This window comes from Phyllostomus discolor, chromosome X (genome assembly GCF_004126475.2).
Source record: "Phyllostomus discolor isolate MPI-MPIP mPhyDis1 chromosome X, mPhyDis1.pri.v3, whole genome shotgun sequence".
NCBI classification, from domain to species: Eukaryota; Metazoa; Chordata; class Mammalia; order Chiroptera; family Phyllostomidae; genus Phyllostomus; species Phyllostomus discolor.
The window spans coordinates 54609037-54630538 of record NC_050198.1 but is presented as its reverse complement, the minus strand read 5'-3'; the positions used below and the strand labels follow the sequence as shown (position 1 = coordinate 54630538).

The following is a 21502-nucleotide window of genomic DNA, read 5'->3' as shown; positions in this document are numbered from 1 at the left end:
AGATGTGTGACCACTCTTTCCAGTCAGAAGTCTGCAAAGAGATTAGAAAGGGGGAGATTACAATCTATTCAGAGCAGTGAACTTTTTCTATAAAGAGCCAGGTTGTAAATAATTTAGGCTTTGCAGGACATATGTGGGCACTGTCCCATAATCTTTACCTCTTTTTTACTTATTTATTTTTACCTGGTTTTTATTTATTTTATTTTTATTTTTAAATTTTATTTTAGTTGTTCAAGTATAATTTCCCATCTTTTACTCTCATCCCAGCCAACCCATCCAGCACTCCCCACCTCCCTCCCATTTCCACCTGACCCTACTTTTTGTCCATGTATCCTTTATATTTGTTCCTGTAAACCCTTCCCCTTTTCCCCTGAAATTCCCCTGAAATTCCCTCTCCTCTCCCCTCTAGACACCCTCAGCCTGTTCTCTATTTCAGTGTCTTTGGTTATATTTTGCTTGTTTCTTTGTTTTGTTGTTTAGGTTCCTTTTAAAGGTGAGATCATATGGTATTTGTCTTTCACTGCCTGGCTTATTTCACTTAGCATGATGCTTTCCAGTTCCATCCATGCTGTCGCAAGGGGTAGAAGCTCCTTCTTTCCTTCTGCTGCATACAATTCCATTGTGTAAATGTATTATAGGTTTTGATCCATTCATTTACTGATGGGCACCTAGGTTGCTTCCAACACTTGGCTATTGTAAACTGTGCTGCTATGAACATTGGAGTGCATGAGTTCTTTTGGATTGGTGTTTCAGGGTTCTTAGGATATAATCCTAGCAGTGGAATTGCTGGGTCAAAAGGCAGATCCATTTTTAGTTTTCTGAGAAAATTCTGTACAGTTTTCCATAGTGGTCATACCAGTCTGAAATCCCACCAACAGTGCACTAGAGTCCCTTTTTCTCCACAGCTTCTCCAACACTTGTTTTTTGTTCCTTTATGATGGCCATTCTGCCTGGTGTGACGTGGTATCTCCTTGTGGTTTTAATTTGCATCTCTCTGATAGCTACTGATATTGAGCATCTTCTCATGTGTCTCAGGATCCTCTGTATGTCGTCCTTGGACAAGTGTCTGTTCAAGTCCTTTGCCCATTTTTTAATTGGGTTGCTTGTCTTCTTAGAGTGAAGTCATGTGAGTTCTTTATATATTTTGGAGATTAAACCCTTGTCTGAGGTATTATTGGCAAATATGTTTTCCCATACAGTTGGTTCTTTTTTTATTTTAATACTGTTTTCTTTAGCTATGCAGAAGCTTTTTATTTTGATGAGATTCCATTTGTTTATTCTTTCCTTTATGTCCCTTGCTCTGGGGGACATATCAGTAAAAATGTTGCTGCGTGAAATATCTGAGATTTTCCTGCCTCTAGGACTTTAATGCTGTCATGCCTTCTACTTAAATCTTTCATCCACCTTGAATTTATTTTTGTGTATGGTGTAAGTTGGTGCTCGAGTTTCATTTATTTGCATGTAGCTGTCCAGTTCTCTCAACACCATTTGTTGAAGAGGCTATTGTTACCCCATTTTATGTTGCTGCCCCCTTTGACAAATATTAATTGACCGTAGAGACTTGGGTTTACTTCTGAGCTCTCTGTTTTGTTCCATTGGTCCATGTGCATGTTTTTATGCAAGTACCAGGCTGTTTTGATTACAGTGGCCTTGTAGTATAGTTTAGTGTCGGGTATTGTGATCCCTCCTACTTTACTCTTCTTTCTCAAAATTACTGCAGCTATTTGGGGTCATTTATGGTTCGATATAAATTTTAAAGTGTTTGTTCTATGTCTGTGAAATACGCCATTGGTACTTTAATAGATACTGCATTGAATCTATTAATTGCTTTGGGTAGTATGAACATTTTGGTGATGTTAATTATTCCAATCCATGAACACAGTGTATGTTTCCATTTGTTTATGTCTTCCTTGATTTCTTTCTTCAGTGTTGTGTAGTTTTCTGCATACAGGTCTTTTACCTCCTTGGTTAGGTATATTCCAGGTATTTTATGTTTCTTGTTGCTATATCAAATGGGATTTTTTTCTTGATTTCTGCTTCTGCTGTTTCATTGTTGGTATTCACAAATGTCTTAGATTTCTGGATTTTGACTTTGTATCCTGCTCTTTTGCCAAATTCATTTATTAGGTGGAGCAGTTTTTTGGTGGAGTGTATAGGATTTCCATGTACTCTATCATGTCAACTGCAAACAATGACAGTTTTGCTTCCTCCATTCCAATTCAGATGTCTTTTATTTCCTTTTCTTGTCTGATTGCTGTGGCTAAAATGTCTAATACTATGTTGAGTAGACACGGTGAAAATGGACAACCTTGTCTTTTTCCTGATCTTAGTGGAAAGGATTTTCATTTTTGCCCATTGAGTATGATGTTGGCTGTAGGTCTCTCCTATATGGCCTTTATTAGGTTGAGGAATCCTCCCTCTATTCCCACTTTGCTGAGTGTTTTTATCATAAATGAGTGCTGTACCTTATCAAATGCTTTTCCCACATCTATTGATATGATCGTGTGATTTTTGTCTTTGCTTTTGTTTATGTGATGTATTATATTTACTGATTTGCGAATGTTGAACCATCCTTGCATCCCCGGGATGAATCCCACTTGGTCATGGTGTATGATTTTTTTAATGTATTGTTGGATGCGGTTTGCCAATATTTTGTTGAGGATTTTAGTGTCTATGTTCATTGGTGATATTGGTCTGAAGTTTTCTTTCTTTTTGTGTCTTTATCTGGTTTTGGAATTAGGATGATGCTGGCTTCATAAAAAGAGTTTGGGAGTTTTCCATCTTTCTGGATTTTTCAGAATACTTTGTGAAGGATAGGGGTTAGCTCTTCCTTAAATGCTTTGTAGAATTGTCCTGTGAAACCATTCTGTCCAGGGCTTTTGTGTGTCGGGAGTTTTTTGATTACTGCTTCAATTTCATCTGCCGTTATTGTTCTGTTCAGGCTTTCTGCTTCTCTATTGAGTTTTGGAAGATCATATCTTTCTAGAAATTTTTCCATTTCACCTAGGTTTTCAAATTTCTTTGTATATGGTTCTTCATAGTAATTTCTTACAATCCTTTGTATTTCTGTAGTGTCAGTTGTAATCCCTCCTCTTTCATTTCTGATTGTTTTTATTTGGATCCTTTCTCTTTTTTTCTTGATGAGCCTACTTAAAGGCTTTTTGATTTTGTGTATGTTTTCAGTGAACCAGCTCCTGGATTCATTGATCCTTAGAATTGCTTTTAGTCTCTCTGGTCATTTAATTCTGCTCTGATCTTGCTTATTTCCTTCCTTCTACTTGCTCTGGGCTGTCTTTATTGTTTTTCCTCGAGTTCTTGTAGGCTTAGGGTTAGGCTGTTTGTTTGAAATGTTTCTATCTTTTTTAGGTAGGCCTGAATACTAGGACCTTCCCTCTCAGGACTGCTTTTTCTGTGTCCCATAAGTTTTGAGCTGTTGTGAGTTTATTTTTGTTTGTTTCCAGAAACTTTTTGATTCCTTCCCTAATTTCATTCTTGACCCATTCATTGTTTAATAGCATGCTATTCAATCTCCATGATTTTGAGTGTTTTGGGTTTTTTTCTCTTGGGGTTGGGTTCTAGTTTCAGTCCCGTGTGGTTTGAGAAAATGCTTGGTATGATTTCAATTTTCTTGAATTTGTTGAGGCTTGCTTTGTGTCCTATCATGTGTTATATCTTTGAAAATGTTCCATGTGCATTTGAAAAGAATGTGTATTTTGCCTCTATGGGATGAAAGGCTCTATATACATCAGTTAAGTCCATTTCATATATGGCATCATTCAATGCCACAGTATCTTTGGTGATATTTTGTTTGGAAGATCTGTCCATTTTTGACAGTGGGATGTTAACATCCCTCACTATAATTGTGTTGCTGTCAATATCTTTCTTGAAGTCCTTCAAGATTTTCTTAATCTATATGTGTGCTCCTATGTTTGGTGCATATATATTTACAATGTTTATGTCTTCTTGGTGGATTCTTCCCTTGAGCATTATGAAGTAACCTTCTGGGTCTCTCTTTGTGGCCCTTTTTGGAAGTTTATTTTGTCTGATATGAGTGTTACCACCCCAGCTTTTGTTTCCTTTCCATTTGCTTGGAATATTTGTTCCCAGCCCTTCACTTTCAGTCTGTGCAGGCCTTTTGTTCTGAGGTGGGTCTCTTGTAGGCAGCATATGTGTGGCTCATGTGTTCTTATCCATTCAGCTATTCTATGCCTTTTGATTGGAGCATTTAATCCATTTACATTTAAGGTTATTATTGATAGGCACTTATTCATTGCCATTTATGTACCCGTGTTCCTCCCTCTCTCTCTCTTTTCCTTCCTTTCCTTGAAGCAGTCCTTTTAGCATCTCTTGCAGGGCTGGTTTGGTGGAGGTGTATTCTTTTAGACTTCTTTTGTCTGGGAAGCTCTTTATTTGGCCTTCTATCTTGATTGAGAGCCTTGCTGAGGAAAGTAGCCTTGGTTGCAGACCTCTGGTTCTCATTACTTGGAATATTTCTTGCCATTCTCTTCTGGCTTGGAGCATTTCCATCGAGAAATCAGCTGCTAGTCTTATTGGGGCACACTTGTATGTTACTTCCTGTTTCTTCCTTTCTGCTTTTAAGATTCTCTCTTTGTCTTGGTATTTTCCCATTTTAATTATGATGTGTCTTGAAGTGGGCCTCCTTGGCTTCCTCTTGATTGGGACTCTCTGTGTTTCCTGGATTTGTGGTACTTTACTCTCTCATCAAATTAGGAAAGTTTTCCATCATTACTTTTCAAACAGGTTTTCTATCCCTTCCTCTTCTTCTTCTCCTTCTGGTATACCTATTATAAGGATATTATTACATTTCATATTGTCTTGCATTTCTCTTAATTCCTCTTCATTCTTTCTGAGCCTCTTTTCCTTTTCTTGCTCTTTCTGGGTGTTTTTTTTCTACTTTGTCCTCTAGCTTGCTGAACTGTTCGTCTGCTTCATCAATCCTTCCTTTCATTCTGTCTACTGTGTTCTTCAGTTCAGAAATTGTATTCTTCATTTCCTCTTGGCCCTTGTGATAGTTTCTATTTCCTTTTTCATGTTGATATAGTTTGCAGTGAGCTCATTGTAACTTCCCTGTAGATTCTGGTAGCTCATTGTGAGCTCATTGAGCTTCCTGATAACCATTGCTTTCAACTCAATATCTGATAGTTGAATTGACTCTATTTCATTCAGCCTTCTTTCTGAGGCTTCCTCCTTTTCTTTCATTTGGTGATTGTTTCTTTGTCTTCCTATTGTTTATGAGACTCTTCTTGTTAGCCTCAGTTTCTTAAATTGATCTGTTCTGGGTACCTGGGTTTATGGTGTGAACTTCTGTGGTAGAATACCTGTGAGGTTCAGTGGTGCAGTTTCCTTGATCTCCTGAGCTCACTGGTCTTGGGCTGTCATTTAAGTTGGCACTGTGTTTGTCTTTGGGGTTCGATTGTTGTTGGGTCTTTCTTTGGTGGGTCCTTCCCACCAGCTGGTTAAATGAGGGTCACTCTGTCTACCACCTCTTGTATTTTGTTGTGCTGGTGAGGGCAGGTTGTATTGAAGCTGGTTCTTCCATGTACAAGGTTTTGAGGATTCTGTCTTGCTCTTGTTCAGTTGTTTGTACTGGGTAGTGTCTCCACTATTTAGTTGTATTTCCAGATAGGTCCTGGATTGAGGTTTGTGTGGTTTCCATTCCCTCTTTCACCTTCTTCTGTTGTTATCTGTTGGTGGTTCCTTTGTTGTTGGGTTACCTCTTACAGTGGGTATCCTGGTGTTCACTGCTTCCACCTTCACTTTTTTTGTGATCAGTTGGAGGGGGAAGGCCAAATGGTTTAAGACAGCAAGAGAGTATTCTATGATGTTTACAGTAGCAGCCAGTAGAGAAGAGATAGGAAATCTTTTGGCTATATATAGTGTTGACTGTGATCTTCCACCCAACTAGCCACTTTTTAGAAAGGATGGAAAGAAGATAAGACTCTTGTTGGGGAAGGAAGGATTGTGAGTTGGATCTAGAAAACAGTGAATTTGTGGGAATTCAGATAATGAGGTAAAGTGAGAGTAAAGGATAGCAAATAAGTGTAGTGTGTGAAAGAATTGAGTCAACCACTACAGTAACAGAGTTCATGAAACTGTGAAGTGGGCTAAGATCTGGGAAGGGTGTTGTGAAGTATTTACAATTGTATGGAACAGCTATTATTTACAATAATATTAGAGCAACAATCATATGACAGAATCTATGTGATCTAGATAACAAGAATGGGGAGTATAGGACCTTGAGTAGTGTGCTAATGGGACACAAGTGAAGTGAAGGACAATAAATTAACAATACACTATGAAAGAGAGAACAGGATAAATGTGTCAAATGGTACAATATAACCAGCCTAGCAAAGCAGACTATACAGAAAGAAGAGGAATACAAAAATACTATTAAAATAAAAGATGTAAGAACAATAGAAAAATAATAATAATGCAAATATGCAATAACTTGGAGGTTCTCTGTAATAGCAGAGTTAAATTTGTCTCACTGTCACAGCTGTTGTGATGTCCCTTCTTTGGGCCCATCTCTGGTCTTTTCACAGTTCCAGGTTTGTTTTTGTTTTCTTTTCTTTGTCTCACTTGTAGGTATTTAAGAAAAAAAGGCAGATGAAGGAAGGAAGAAGAGATACAATTAGAAAGAAAAGAAGAAGGAATAAGACAAGAAAGAAGGAAAGAGAGGAAAAGGAATTGAAAGAGAAAAAATAATAAAAAATAAAAAATAAAAAATTATTAAAAAATAAAAATAGAATAAAATTAAAAAGCTTCTGGGTTCCAAAGTGGCCAAACTGGTTTTTCTGGTCTTGCTGGCTGCAGCAGGGTGAGGGGCAATTGGTATGGCTTTTCTTTCTTCTGGATCTGCGCTCATTCTCTGGGTACCTTTCCTGGCATCTCTCTCCTGCACCTTGGGTGTGGGATCCAGGACTTTCCCCAGGGTTAATGCTGTGGCCTGGTGTTCGGGGGTGCACTCAGTTGGGCGCTCAGCCAGGCTGCCTCACCCTTCCCAATGCTATGTGGGTGTGCAGGGTCTTGCACACAACCTTCCACTCAACCTCGGGATCACTGCTCAGCTGTGTGGCAGCAAAGCCAGAGTGATTGCTGTAGGAGAATTCCCCAAACAGTGTCTGTCTTTTCACTTTTTTCTTTTTGAGAAATTTCTCCTACTCAAACCTGCTGCTCTATACAGTGACCTGGGCTCTCTCACTGCCCAGTTCTCCAGCCAGACCAGTGACTATGGGGGTCAGGGCCCGTCACTGCAGGACTCTCAACCCTGCTGGTGTTCACAGACTCCACAGGTGCTCACAGACCCTGTATGTTTGCTAGCAACCGGGTTTCTCCTGTTGCTACTCAGGCTTTGTTTGGCTGAGGGGAGAGCAGTTGCCCTGGCTTTCTCCCAAGGACTCTGTGGCAAACCTGGCAGTGGGCACTGGACCTGAGGCTAGAGCCCCCCTGGACCCTGCACTGGTCCCTGGGACCTTATTGTCCTGAAGCACTCTCTTTACCATCTGGTTTTTCAGTTCTGCTACAATTTTTGGCCTCTTATTTTCATATATGCTAAGGTACTGTTGGTTGTTTGCTCTTTTACTCTGTAGATTGGCTAGGATTTTCTCCTGTGTATAGGGAGAAGTGGAATCTGCTCCCTCTTACCCCAACACCATCTTCCTCCTCTCTTTTTAAAAATAATCTTTAAAAATGTGAAAACAAGCTACAGGTCAAGGGTCAAATGAGCCAGTTGCCAACTCCTGGTCTAAGAGATATCTACAAAACCATTTCCATCTTTTGCTGCTAGTAGATATCTTCCACACCTAAGGGTCCAGTGTGTATCACTAACAGAGAATACAGTACAAAGTGTGCCCAACACATCTATCAAGCAGAATTTTACTCTGTTAGTGGCAGATGCCAGCTAATATCAGTTAGATGTTGTCCTCTTGGGGGAAAGTCAATGTCCCTATACTTAAGGGGAAGTCACTATTAGTATTGGGGGTAGAGCTAAACTTTGGGGACTGAAGCATTGATTGAAGAATTAATTTTTTGAGCTAAAAATTATAGATATATTAAAAGAACAATGTGACTCCAGAAGCACAAACCCGTTTCTCTCCTACTACTTCCCATTTCTCCTTATTCTTGTGGCCACTACTTTCAGCAAAGAAGTGTCAAATATATCCACTTAGGATTCAGCAGGGTTAGTAAGGTTCCAGTTAGTAAAATACCTGTCCAAGTTCCCATTTAGGCTTAGAGGGAGGTTAAGGGGCAGGATTAAGTTTTACCCTTGTCCTTTGATTCTCAGATATCCATTACCTTGAGATTTCTTCCTGTAGGGGTAGCATTTCCTTTATTTCCTGGATATTCACTTTCCTAACTCATATGTGATTTGTTCTCCTATCCTGTTGACATCGTGGTGTTTAAAGGCCTTGGTTACTCAAACAGCTTACACTATGTTGGTAATAATTTTCCCTCTTCTCTGCTGCATATTGGTTTGGTTTTTAGATATAAAGGTCCTTTATGGAAATTTGGGGCTTGTGCTTCATATGTATATCTCACTTTCTAACATATATTACCATATTCACAACTTGATTACTGAAGATGATGGTACTGATCTCCCAGTAAAATGCCAGTCAATCAACACAGCTTTGGATCTAATAGTATGATTTATAGCTTAATATATCACATCAGTACCCTTATTAGCTTAGATTATTTTAAGTGAAGTTGAGAATGGCTTTGAAACGTGTTATTTTTCTCTTTCTAGCCACTTATAAAAGCAGTCTTACAAGGACATGGCACATATTAGAAATCCCTTAGATACAAACATTTGATTCCAAACTGGATAAATGGAATTAAATAAAAGTGGTGACACAAGGATCCAAAAAAAAAAAAAAAAGCTTCAGCATTTCCAGAACCAAGGGTTATGATGTTCATGGAGATAGAGGAAGGGGACAAACTATATCAGTGTAGATTAAGATTTTTCAACTATTTCTCACTGTTGACAGTTTGGGACAGATTATTCCATGATGTTTGAGAGGGGGTAGTTCTGTGCCAGTAGCACACCCCCAGGTTATGATAACCAAAAATGTCAATATTTACTGTCAAAAGTTCTCTGAGGGGAAAAGATCACCACTGGTTAAGAAACACTGGTATACACCAAGCTTACCAATTCCTTTGGGCCATTGTCTGTGCTTCCATGAGCCTATGTAATACTGCATTTCCCAATATTGTCTGATGTATGAACATATCAAATAGCCCAAGTATATACTTTGCTCTGCAGTTTACTAGTGTTTTAATAATCTTGCCAACTCTAAAATACCATTAAAAAATAACCCTAACTAGTGTAACATGCGTATACCCTTCTGCAACTGGTATTATTCTTTAGACTTTTAATGTTGTGGTTCTGTCAGTATAGACTCCTGAATTAGATGCTTAATGAGATATCCAGAGAGCATACAAAGGACACACTTGGAGAGAAACAAAACCATTTGAAATAATGCACAAAGATCTGGCAGCATACAGGTGGTCCGAGAACCCCAGGATAGCCATCAGGGCCTGGAAATCCAACAGCTCCTTGAGTTCCATTACAGCCATCCAGGCCATGTGGGCCTCTGGGCCCTGGATGTCCAGGGTGGCCCTGCTCAAAAAGAAAAGAAAGGATCAAGTCAGGCACATTACTCTCAGCTACCGTTTGATAAACTCCACAGCAAGAGAAGCCAAGCAATGTGTCAAAGTCTGGCTCTTTGTTCATTCTCTTAGCCCCATCGCCAATGCTCTCATAGATTTCCTTTATACTCAGGTATATGTTTCTGATGACAGTTCAGTGTTACCTCTCTCAAAAGGATCAATGCTTTAATGGATCCAAGCTGAAACCAAAGGGATAGGCATGAAGAGATGGGGAGGTGTTGTAACTTCACCTTCCCTGAGTACTGAAATTTACTATGATTGGGCTTAGTTGTCTAGCAGCTGAACCACTCACAACATGGAATCATTCCAGGCCTTAGGATTCCTCAGAACATACTAGAACCTGGGAAGCCTGGTATGGCTTTCTGTATTGAAAGCTTTGAATGAGAAATGATACTGAATTTTGATCAAGAGAGCAGAGCAGTTTCCTCAGCACCATGTCTCCTGAAAGCAGCATGGTCAAAAATAAGCAGGCTGTACAGTCTTAATCCTATTTTGTCATTATCACATGTGTTGTTATTGCTTCAGTTATGGAACTGCATCTTCTCTTCTTCTCCATACTCACTACTGAAACAGTTGTTTTACTGGAGTATTAGTAATCATTTACATACAATTGATATGAATTTGATAATTTTCCAGAGTTGAGCTTTCTTTGTGCATGAAGTATATTTTTTATAGGTAATATCTCTTTTTTAATATGTCAAAAACAGGTTGGGTGTTGGATAAGTAGCAAAGAGATGACAAGAAAGACCAGAAATCTAAATGGGTCAGTAAAAGGTAGACGCTCACCCTCTCGCACAGACTTTTTAAATTCAAGTATGTGTATATATTCAATGATTTCAGAAAATATGTCATGTTCAAAAGTCAACTTTTCAAATTATTAGAGGAAACAAAGTTTTATCAAATTTTACTGAGTAAATGTTCCACAGAATTATTTCATTTTCATTTTTATAAAGTCTGTCAATACAAAAGTATGGGTCTACACTACTAGACTCATAGAACGCTAAGTCCAAAAGAGTAGAAAAAAAACTTATCCTTTCAAAAAAATTGCTGCAATTTCTGCCTTTCCAGATTCAGGTGATGATTTTTACTTGATCTGGGAAAATTGAGACAGGTTATTAGAGTCGTCAACATTTTATTATGAAATGAGATGGCTGTTCTTGTCTGCCCTGAAGATCTATACTCTACCTTTATCAGATCTATGCCTTGGGAGTCTGACCTTTATGGACAGCACTTTCTAATCTTCCTTTCTCTTTTTCTCCTAGTTGTATTTGGCCACTGCTAGATATAGGCAGGACACAGAAGAGCAGGAGGATAAAGAGCACAGGCTATTTGTTTCTCTCATGCCCTCCCGCCTTGGCTGTATCTCTGGTGATGGCCACATTTCTCTACCATCTTAGTTTCTGTTGGGAAACTGTTATTCCATGGCTCCAGGTCTTATAGGGTTCCAGTATTACCATTACTTCTTTCCCTTTGATAACACTTTTGTGTTAGTTGCTTCACCATCCATTGTTATTTCCATTAATCCTGCCCACATCCTTCATATGTACCATTCACTCAACCTTTCTGTTAACACTTTCCAACTGTAGCATCTATTTCTTCCTGGAATCCTGATAATCGCTTTGAAATATCCCAGTGAATCTTGCTAGAGGTTATCTCTTAGTTGAGTAACAGACAAGAGATAAGGCAAGACAACAGACTGGCTCAATACTAAGGATCTTTCTTACACCCTGGGAAGTTGATTCTGTTTGACACCAAAACCTTTGCTTGGATTCTTACTCATTGGTATCCACATTTTTTTTTTAAATAAAAAAAGGTTTTATTGCCTTTGGTCTACAGTTGGTATTTCACATTATCTTTTGGTTTCAGGGATCCTGGGTGGGACTGATCCCAGGGAAGGCCTCCTGGTGGAGGTCCCTGTGCAGTACTTGGAGGGGAAGAGGAGACTAATATGAAACAGGGGTCTGGGTTTGCTTTAACCACTCACAACTCCATTGTCCTGTCTGGGCCTCTGTTTCCTCACTGATCCCCTGGGAGGGTCCTGAGGAAATCCAATCCCTCATGATGCCTAAAATATATGGGGACTGAGGCCTGGCCCTCCCCCAAGGGACTTCATTTCCAGCATCCCCCTCCACCACCCACATCCCATCTCCCCCTAAAAAATTAATTTGGTTTTGCTAAAACTGCTTGAAACTTCTGTGGGTACAGAAACCACACACTGATCAGCAGAAAAAAAGGGAAGAGGGGTAAAAGCAACCAGAAGCCATTTGGGGCCATTTTCCCTTGTTACAGAAAAGGCAACTCAGATGGCTTTGGGGTTTATGAAGTGGGGTTTTATTCATGTATGCAGACCCAGAGGAGGCAGTCTCCAAATTCTGGGCCCCAAGCTCAGGCTGGGGCTTGCTTATATTCTTGCTGCAAAGGCGGAAGCAGGAGAAGGGAGGAGCGCAGTCTCTGGTGGGAAATGTGCTTACAGAAGCAGAATGCGGAGGTTAGAGCGTGACCTTGAGATAACTGCTATCTAAGAATGGCTACTACTCAGTTATGTCCTGTCACACCCTCTCTTCAGATTTCTTCTTCCATTCCACAGCTTGGTCCAAAGTATGCTGGGAGATTTGCTATCTGGATGTGCCCTGGTATGGACCCTCACCTGACATACACCTGGATCTGGCCTTCACAGGCTTGCAGCTTGAAGCACTTGAACACATAGAAAAACAAGATGAAAACACAGAAAACCCTGAAATCCCAGACGGGGTGATGATATGGGGAGACAACCAGAACGTGGTGCCTCAGTAGCCTGCCTTCTCTTGGTAGTAGGGGAGTGGGGTACTCCAAGGCATTCCCTGGGCTGGGGTGGTCACCTGCTGATCCATAATCCCTTTTGGCCACTGGACTCTATGGCTACCACTTGATGTCATATATCTGCCAGCCCAAGCCAAAGACCTGGCTGCTATCATGGGCTTCCTGAATGTAGCCCATCTGTAGAAACCTGAAGGAGTTGTGACACTGGTCAGTCCCAAGTTGGTGTCATAGATGTGCCACAGTGTCCCAGGAGCCATCCCACCTGGCTGGCACCCTTGTTGGTGCCCTTCTGGAGGCTGGTTGTTGAGTGGTTCATGGGTGGCAGGATATGGTTCTTAGGGTTGTACAGGTGCCTTCTTGTGCCATATGACATCATGCCTGATTGGCTGGCACAATTTTTGGTGCCCATATGGAGCCCAATGATGCACCGACCTGCTTTCATGGTAGTGCCATCAAAATTCTGCTCCTGCTTTTCTGAGTACTTGATGCCAATGTCCACACCACTTTGCAACCACTTTGTCTTAGCCCTCCCTGCCAGAGCCAAAAGAGACACCTGCACCTGTGTCATGTTTCCATTCTCAAACAGGTCATTGACCTCGAACAGATCCACAGAGTTCATGCTGTAGCTGACCATCAGCTTGATGAAGGTGGATAGGTTTTCTAGCTGGTGCCAGTTTTACATGGAGCAGTTGATTTGGGGGACCAAGCCAAGTTGCAGATTACTCATGATTGTGCACAGGATAATTCCATCCTTCAGACCCTTCTAGAATTCAGGACCAATAGACAGGTCTGTGAGCCCCTTGATCCAGCTGCAGAGTTCCGCCTCCTTCTGAGGGTCATATCTAGACAGGAGCCAGTTCTTGACTTCAGCCAAAAACCCATATGAGGGACCCTTGTTGAACTGCATGGACTTCATGCCAGTGGCAACAGTGGGACAGATGGTCTGGTGGGTGCTGGTATCCACATTTTTTTCTTGGGTCCCAATCTTTCTGTAGTTTTCTTGTGTGAATTCCTGATATCTCCTATCTGCAGGATTACAGGGATACATGTTCACTCTTTCCTACCTTATCTAAATTCTCTTGGATTAACACCTGACCTCTGACAGACCTGTCAGTCCTTCCCTGTACAGCTGACACTGTGGGATGGTGGATCAAGCATTTTTTGAGCCACTCAGACTTGTGTTCCACCCAGGTTTGCTACTTCCCAACTTGAGCCTCAGTTTCCTCATCTGTAAAATGGTGGTGAATAATATGACCTCATGGGGTTGTTGTTAACATTAAAATAAAAATAAAAATTTATGGTTAAAGTTATATGAAGCTAGATTTACTACACAGGAGCTCAATAAATGGTAAGTCTTCTTCTCTTAAGTAAGTCACAAGGACAAGCCACACCCAGCTGAGCTCTGTCTTCTCTCAGCTCTCAGTAACACATCATTTCTGGCACATTGTGTTCTTTTTGCTTATAGCTAATGATTTTACATATTTGTGTGCCAACTCTTCCAGAGAATACACCTTTTTGAGGGAGAAAACCATAATTCTATATAACCACAAATGTCTGAACACATAGAAGAATATGAGGATCTGCTCTATTCCAGAAAAGCAATGTTTCTCAGAAACCATACTTCAAGGGAATAGTTTCTGTGTGGTGAGTGGTATGTGCTCACTTTGATGATAAATCTGGTGTGTTTATTTATGTACCTCTAGGCAGGAAAATATTTGAGATTGACTTCATGGGAAAAGCTAAATATAAATTACAAAGGACAACTTGAAAACTTCTCTCAATGTATCTGACCTGAAAATATTTGATGAACATACATTTCTTATGGGTGTCAATAGCCCCATCACAGCTGTGATATCATTAAAAGCCACAGCCATATTACCCCTAGTCTGTTGTTTTAATGTTGAATATCTTGATGATTGCTTGTTTATTCACTCTCTCAACTGGTTGATGTGCCCCTTAGTGTATAGAATTGGATGATTATGAAATCACTACTTGCTTGTGCTTGTTGAAATTGTCTACATGACAGCAAAAATGGAGTTTTGGGAGCAAAACAAATGGCGCATATGTTAGTGATCAGCTAATATTAAGAGAGATATCAGATCTGTCAGTGATCCAGTTCAGTAAGATGTGTTGAGGAAGCTGTGGATTTTAGGCAAATTGCTTAATAACTGCTGCTGAATGTTTACCAAAATAATTAGTCTGACTGGATCAAGGGTGTCTGTTGTATTCCTCTGTCTGAGGGAGTCCTGCCAGTCTGGGAACTGTTGCTTTTCTAGGTACTGGAGGTTGTAATAAGCCCGCTAAATATTTTTAGAGTTCCTAGTGTATAATGAGTTCAGCCCTGGGGTCTCTGAGGCCTCAGACAGGAGTAAAAGACATATTTTGTGCTTTCAAGGAGCTAGATAAGACAATCACACAAGACAATCAATAAATAGTATGGGGCATATGTAATTAGGAGCTACAAGGTATGGGACAGACATCAAGGACTCTTGGAAGATTAAAGATGAAATGGGGAAGTAAGCAGTAAACATAAGGCACTTAATAAATACATAATAAATAGTTGGAGGGGAGAAATAAGAATCATTTCATGGAATAAGTGAGACTTGGAGCTTCCTGTTAAAGCAATTGAAAGTAAAAAGTAAACATATACAAACTTTGGTCAAGGGAAAGGCCAAGTGAAGGTTCAAGGCTGTGGGGATTTCTACTGAGAGCAACATGCTTATTTGGAGGAATCTGCACACCTACTACTCATTCTTCCAAGAAATGAATCCCCAAAGAGAAGTGATTCATTCCTACAAGCCCTAGTATTCTCTAAGTTATTAGTTGGAGTTAGAAGTGTCCTGCTTATTTTGGGGGCTGGTTCCAGCTTAGAATTAGAATTAGGCACTGTACCACAGTATTCACTTCTTCCCAGACCCCATTAAAAAGAGATGACAGGGGACTGGGAAGATGGTGGCTTTACTCTAGGAAGCATTTTTCTGGGCTTCTGTGAAGAGGAGGGAAACTCGCGGATGGGTGGAGAAACAGAGCAAGTGGACCAGGTTACTGAATCACTTTTGAAAGCAGGACATCAAAAATTATTGCGATCACTGAAAAACCAGACGGTAAGGAGACTGCGTCAGAACAAAAGGGACCCAGGGATCAGCGTGGGGTCTAGGGGTGTGCAGTCCCCAGGCCCGGTGCTCCCAGGTCTGCCACAGGGCTCCCAGGAGAGGGGAGTTGCTGCTCCCTCCCCCGAATACGGGGGTTGAGCAACTCCAGGGGAGAACGTGTTGCTTGAAGGAATAGATTGGCCAGTTGGTCTGGGAAAAAATCGCCCAGGGACTATGAACACCCACCCAGAGACCTGGGAGAAGAGAGGGCCTCCAGCCAACACCCCTAGCTCGGTCGGGGTGGGGATCGGTGGAAAACAAAGAGCTGGGAAGAGCTCCACTCACGCCCCATCGGGAAGCCTGACTCCCACAAGTTGTGAACCCAGAAGGGCGGCACGCTTTTACAATTCCCAGGGAGGGCTCAGTGAATCCCAAAACGTCGCAGGTGCCTTCTGAGATCATAGAGCTGGAACCCTGCAGGACCCCGGAGTCCGGAAGAACGTGGTAGTGAGCTCTAGAGAGCAAGTGTGCTCGGGAGCGCCCAGGGTACCTGACAGTCTTGCTGAGATCTGGCTGGGAAGAGAGAGAAGCATTTCAAAGGTCCCTCAACCAGCTGAAGCCAGCAAGATCAGAAAAACTGGTCTGGCCAGTTAGAAACCAACAAGAGGTTTTTCTTATTTTGTTTTGTTTTGTTTGGTTTGGTTTTGTTTTTGTGGCTGCTGTTGGTTGATAGATTTTATCTTGTGTTTTATGAAACTTTATTTTTCAATTCTTATTATTTTATACTTCGCATTCCCTTATGTTTCTCTTCCATTCATCCTAATATTATTCTTTCCACTCCAAATTTATCTCTCCTGCACTCCATCTTCTGCTTTTCTTTCCTTTTTTTTAATCTTGCAAGTTACTGTAAATTTGTATTATCTTTTTCTCACTTTTCCGACATTTTTTATTTTAATAATATTTTGGTATTCTTTTTCTTTCTGTATAATCTTCTTTGCTTGGCTGGTTATACTGTCATTTGATAGGTTCCCCCTGGTATCTCAGTCACAATGTGTTAATAATTTATTATTCTTCATCTGTGTTCTAGTAATACACCTCACAAGGTTCTATACTCTTTATATTTGTTATCTAGATCTCATCAATTCTGCCACGAGACTGTCACTTTACTATTACTGTTAATAAGAGCTAGTCCATACAATTGTAAATACTACTCAATACCCCTACCTGATCTCAGCCCACTTTGCAACTTTCTGAACTATAATATTGCGGGGGTTGTCTCTATTCTTTTACAAACTACTCCTATATACTAATGTTTAATCCAGTCATACCTTAGAATCTGACCTGCCTCAGCCTCACAGCTTTCTAGATACAACTAACAATCCTCTTGTCCCCAATAAGAGTCTTACTCTCTTTCCATCCTTTCTAAAACATGGACAGTGGGGTGGAGGATCACGGTTAACACTATAAGGAGCCAAAGGATAAGCCATCTCTTCTCTACAGGCTGCTAATGTAATTATCATAGTTGATTGTCTTGCTGTCTTAAACCATTTCACCTTACTCCTCCAACTGATCACGAAAAGAGAGTAGGGGGAAGCTGTGAACACCAGGACACACGAAGGACATTGCACCACTGAATCTCACAAATATTCTACCATAGAAGTTCACACCATAATTACAGGGAATCAGAACAGATCAATTTAAGAAACAAGAAGAAACAAAAAGAAACCCACAAACAATGAGAAAACAAAGAAACAACCCCCAATTTAAGGGAAATGAGGAAGCCTCAGGAAAAATGCTAAATGAAATAGAGGCAACTCAACTATCAGATAGTGAGTTCAAAACAATGATTACCAGGAAGTTCAATGAACTCACAATGAGCTTTCAGAAATTAGAGGGAAACTACATCAATCTCACTGCAAACTATATAAACATGAAAAAGGAAATAGAAACTCTCAACAAAGGTCAAGGGGAAATGAAGAATACAATTTCTGAACTGAAGAACACAGTAGAAGGAATGAAAAGCAGGATCGATGAAGCAGAAGGTCGGATTAGCGATCTGGAGGAAAAAGTAGAAAACAACATCAAGAGAGAGCAAGAAAAGGAAAAGAGGCTCAGAAAGAATTAAGAGGGATTAAGAGAAATGCAAGACAATATGAAACATAATAATATCCGTATAATAGGGATACCAGAAGGAGAAGAAGAAGAGCAAGGGATCGAAAACCTAGTTGAACAAGTAATGAAGGAGAACTTCCCTAATTTGATGAGAGAAAAAGTCACACAAATCAAGGAAACACAGAGAGTCCCAATCAAGAGGAACCCCAAGAGGCCCACCTCAAGACACATCATAATGAAAATGGCAAAATTTCAAGACAAAGACAGAATCTTAAAGTCAGCAAGGGAGAAAAAGGAAGTAACATACAAGGGAGCCCCAATAAGGCTAACAGCTGACTTCTTAATGGAGACAATTTAAGCCAGAAGAGAATGGCAAGAAACACTGCAGGTAATGAGAACCAGAGGTCTGCAACCAAGGCTCCTATATCCAGCAAGGCTCTCAATCATGATAGAAGGCCAAATAAGAAGCTTCCCAGACAAAAGCAGTCTAAAAGAATACACCTCGACCAAACCAGCTCTGCAAGAGATCCTAAAGGGACTGCTTTAAAGAAGGGAAGGAAAAGAAAGAGAGAGAGAGAGAGAGAGAGAGAGAGACAGACAGACAGACAGAGAGGGAGAGAGAGGAACACACGTACATAAATGACAATGAATAAGTACCTATCAATAATAACCTTAAATGTAAATGGATTAAATGCTCGAATCAAAAGACATAGAATAGCTGAATGGATAAGAAAAAATGACCCACATATCTGCTGTCTCCAAGAGACCCACCTCAGGATAAAAGACCTACACAGGCTGAAAGTGAAGGACTGGAAACAAATATTCCAAGCAAATGGAAAGGAAAAATAGCCGGGGTAGCAATACTCATATCAGACAAAATAGACTTCCAAAAAAGGTCCATAAAGAGAGACCCAGAAGGTCACTTCAGAATACTCAAGGGAAGAATACATCAAGAAGACATAAATATTGTAAATATATATGCACCCAACACAGGAGCACCCAAATACATAAAGAAAATCTTAGAGGACTTCAAGAAAGGTATGAACAGCAACACAATTATAGTGGGAGATTTTAACACCCCACTATCAAAAATGGACAGATCTTCCAAACAAAACATCAACAAAGATATTGTGGCATTGAACAATACCCTGGATGAAATGGGCTTTACTGATATACACAGAGCCCTCCATCCAAAAGAAGCTAAATATACATTCTTCTCAAATGTACACGGAAGATTCTCAAAGATAGACCACATGATAGGACACAAAACAAGCCTCAAGAATTTCAAGAAAATTGAAATCATACCAAGCATTTTCTCAGACCACAAGGGACTGAAGCTAGAAACCAACCCCAAGGAAAAAAACCCAAAACACTCAAAATCATGGAGATTAAATAGCATGCTATTAAACAATGAATGGGTCAAGAATGAAATTAGGGAAGAAATCAAAAAGTTTCTGGAAACAAATGAAAACGAACTCACAACAAGCCAAAACTTATGGGACACAGCCAAGGCAGTCCTGAGAGGGAAGTTCATAGCGATACAGGCCCACCTAAAAAGGTTAGAAACATTCCAAACAAACAACCCAACCCTACGTCTACAAGAACTAGAGGAACAACAACAAAGACAACCCAGAGCAAGCAGAAGGAAGGAAATAACCAAGATCAGAGCAGAATTAAATGACATAGAGACTAAAAGCACAATTCTAAGGATCAAGGAATCCAAGACCTGGTTCTTTGGAAAGATAAACAAAATCGACAAGCCTTTAAGCAGACTCATCAAGAAAAAAAGAGAGAAGACCCAAATAAACAAAACCAGAAATGAAAGAGGAGAGATTACAACAGATACCACAGAAATACAAAGGATTGTAAAAAATTACTACAAAGAACTGTATGCCAAGAAATTTGAAAACCTAGGTGAAATGGACAACTTTCTAGAAAAATATAATCTTCCAAAACTCAATGAAAAAGAAGCAGAAAGCCTGAACAGACCAATAACAACAAAAGAAATTGAAGCAGTAATCAAAAAACTCCCAACACACAAAAGCCCGGGACCAGATGGTTTCACAGGAGAATTCTACAAAGCATTTAAGGAAGAGCTAACCCCTATCCTTCACAGACTTTTCCAAAAAATCCAAAAAGATAGGAGTCTCTCAAACTCTTTTTATGAGGCCAACATCATCCTAATTCCAAAACCAGATAAAGACAACAAAGAAAGAAAACTTCAGGCCAATATCACTGATGAACATTGATGCTAAAATCCTCAACAAAATACTGGCAAACCACATCCAACAATACGTTAAAAAGATCATACACCATGACCAAGTGGGATTCATTCCAGGGATGCAAGGATGGTTCAATATTCGCAAGTCAGTAAATATAATACATCACATAAACAAAAGCAAAGACAAAAAACACATGATTATATCAACTGATGCAGAAAAAGCATTTGATAAGGTACAGCACTCATTCATGATAAAAACACTCAGCAAAATGGGAATAGAGGGAGCATTCCTCAACATAATAAAGGCCATATATGAGAGACCTACAGCCAACATCATACTCAATGGGCAAAAATTAAAATCTTTTCCATTTAGATCAGGAACAAGACAAGGATGTCCACTTTCACCACTTCTATTCAATATAGTACTGGAAGTTGTAGCCACAGCAATCAGACAAGAAAAAGAAATAAAAGGCATCCGAGTCAGAAAGGAGGAAACAAAACTGTCACTATTTGCAGATGACATGATAGTATACATAGAAAATCCTATAGACTCTACCAAAAGACTGCTTGACCTAATAAATGAATTTGGCAAAACAGCAGGATACAAAGTCAATATCCAGAAATCAAAGGCATTTCTGTACACCAACAATGAAACAGCAGAAGCAGAGATCAAGGAAAAAATCCCTTTTGCAATAGCAAAAAGAAAAATAAAAAATATCTGGGAATAAACCTAACCGAAGAGGTAAAAGTCCTGTATTCAGAAAAGTATATAACACTCAGGAAAGAAATCAAGGAAGACACAAACAAATGGAAACATATACCGTGTTCATGGATTTGAAGAATTAATATCATCACAATGTCCATACTACCCAAAGCAATTTACACATTCAATGCAATTCCCATTAAAGTACCAATGGCATATTTCACAGACATAGAACAAACTCTTCAAAAATTTATATGGAATTATAAATGACCCCAAATAGCTCTTGCAATTTTGAGAAAGAAGAGTAAAGTAGGAGGGATTACAATACCCGACAGTAAACTATATTACAAGGCCATTGTAATCAAAACAGCCTGGTACTGGCATAAAAACAGGCACATAGACCAATGGAACAGAACAGAGAGCCCAGAAATAAACCCAAGTCTCTCTGGTCAATTAATATTTGACAAAGGAGGCAGCAACATAAAATGGAGTAAAAATAGCCTCTTCAACAAATGGTGTTGGGAGTACTGGACAGCCACGTGCAAAAAAATGAAACTTGTGCACCAACTTACACCATATACAAAAGTGGATAAAAGACTTAAATATAAAACGTGACACCATTAAAGTCGTAGAGGAGAATGTAGGTAGGAAAATCTCAGACATTCCACGCAGAAACTTTTTTACTGACATGTCTCCTAGAGCAAGGGACATAAAGGAAAGAATAAACAAATGGGACCTCATCAAAATTAAAAGCTTCTGCACAGCTAAAGAAAACAGTATCAAAATTAAAAGAGAACCAACTGTATGGGAAAACATATTTGCCAATGATACCTCAGACAAGGGTTTAATCTCCAAAATATTTAAAGAACTTACAAGACTGCACTCTAA

General features: G+C 39.8%; 1 pseudogene; it reads right to left on the bottom strand.

The window, feature by feature from the left end:
• Positions 1-12585: 12585 nt before the first annotated feature.
• LOC114504946 lies at positions 12586-13402 on the bottom strand (annotated as a pseudogene).
• Between the last annotated feature and the right edge of the window lie 8100 nt (positions 13403-21502).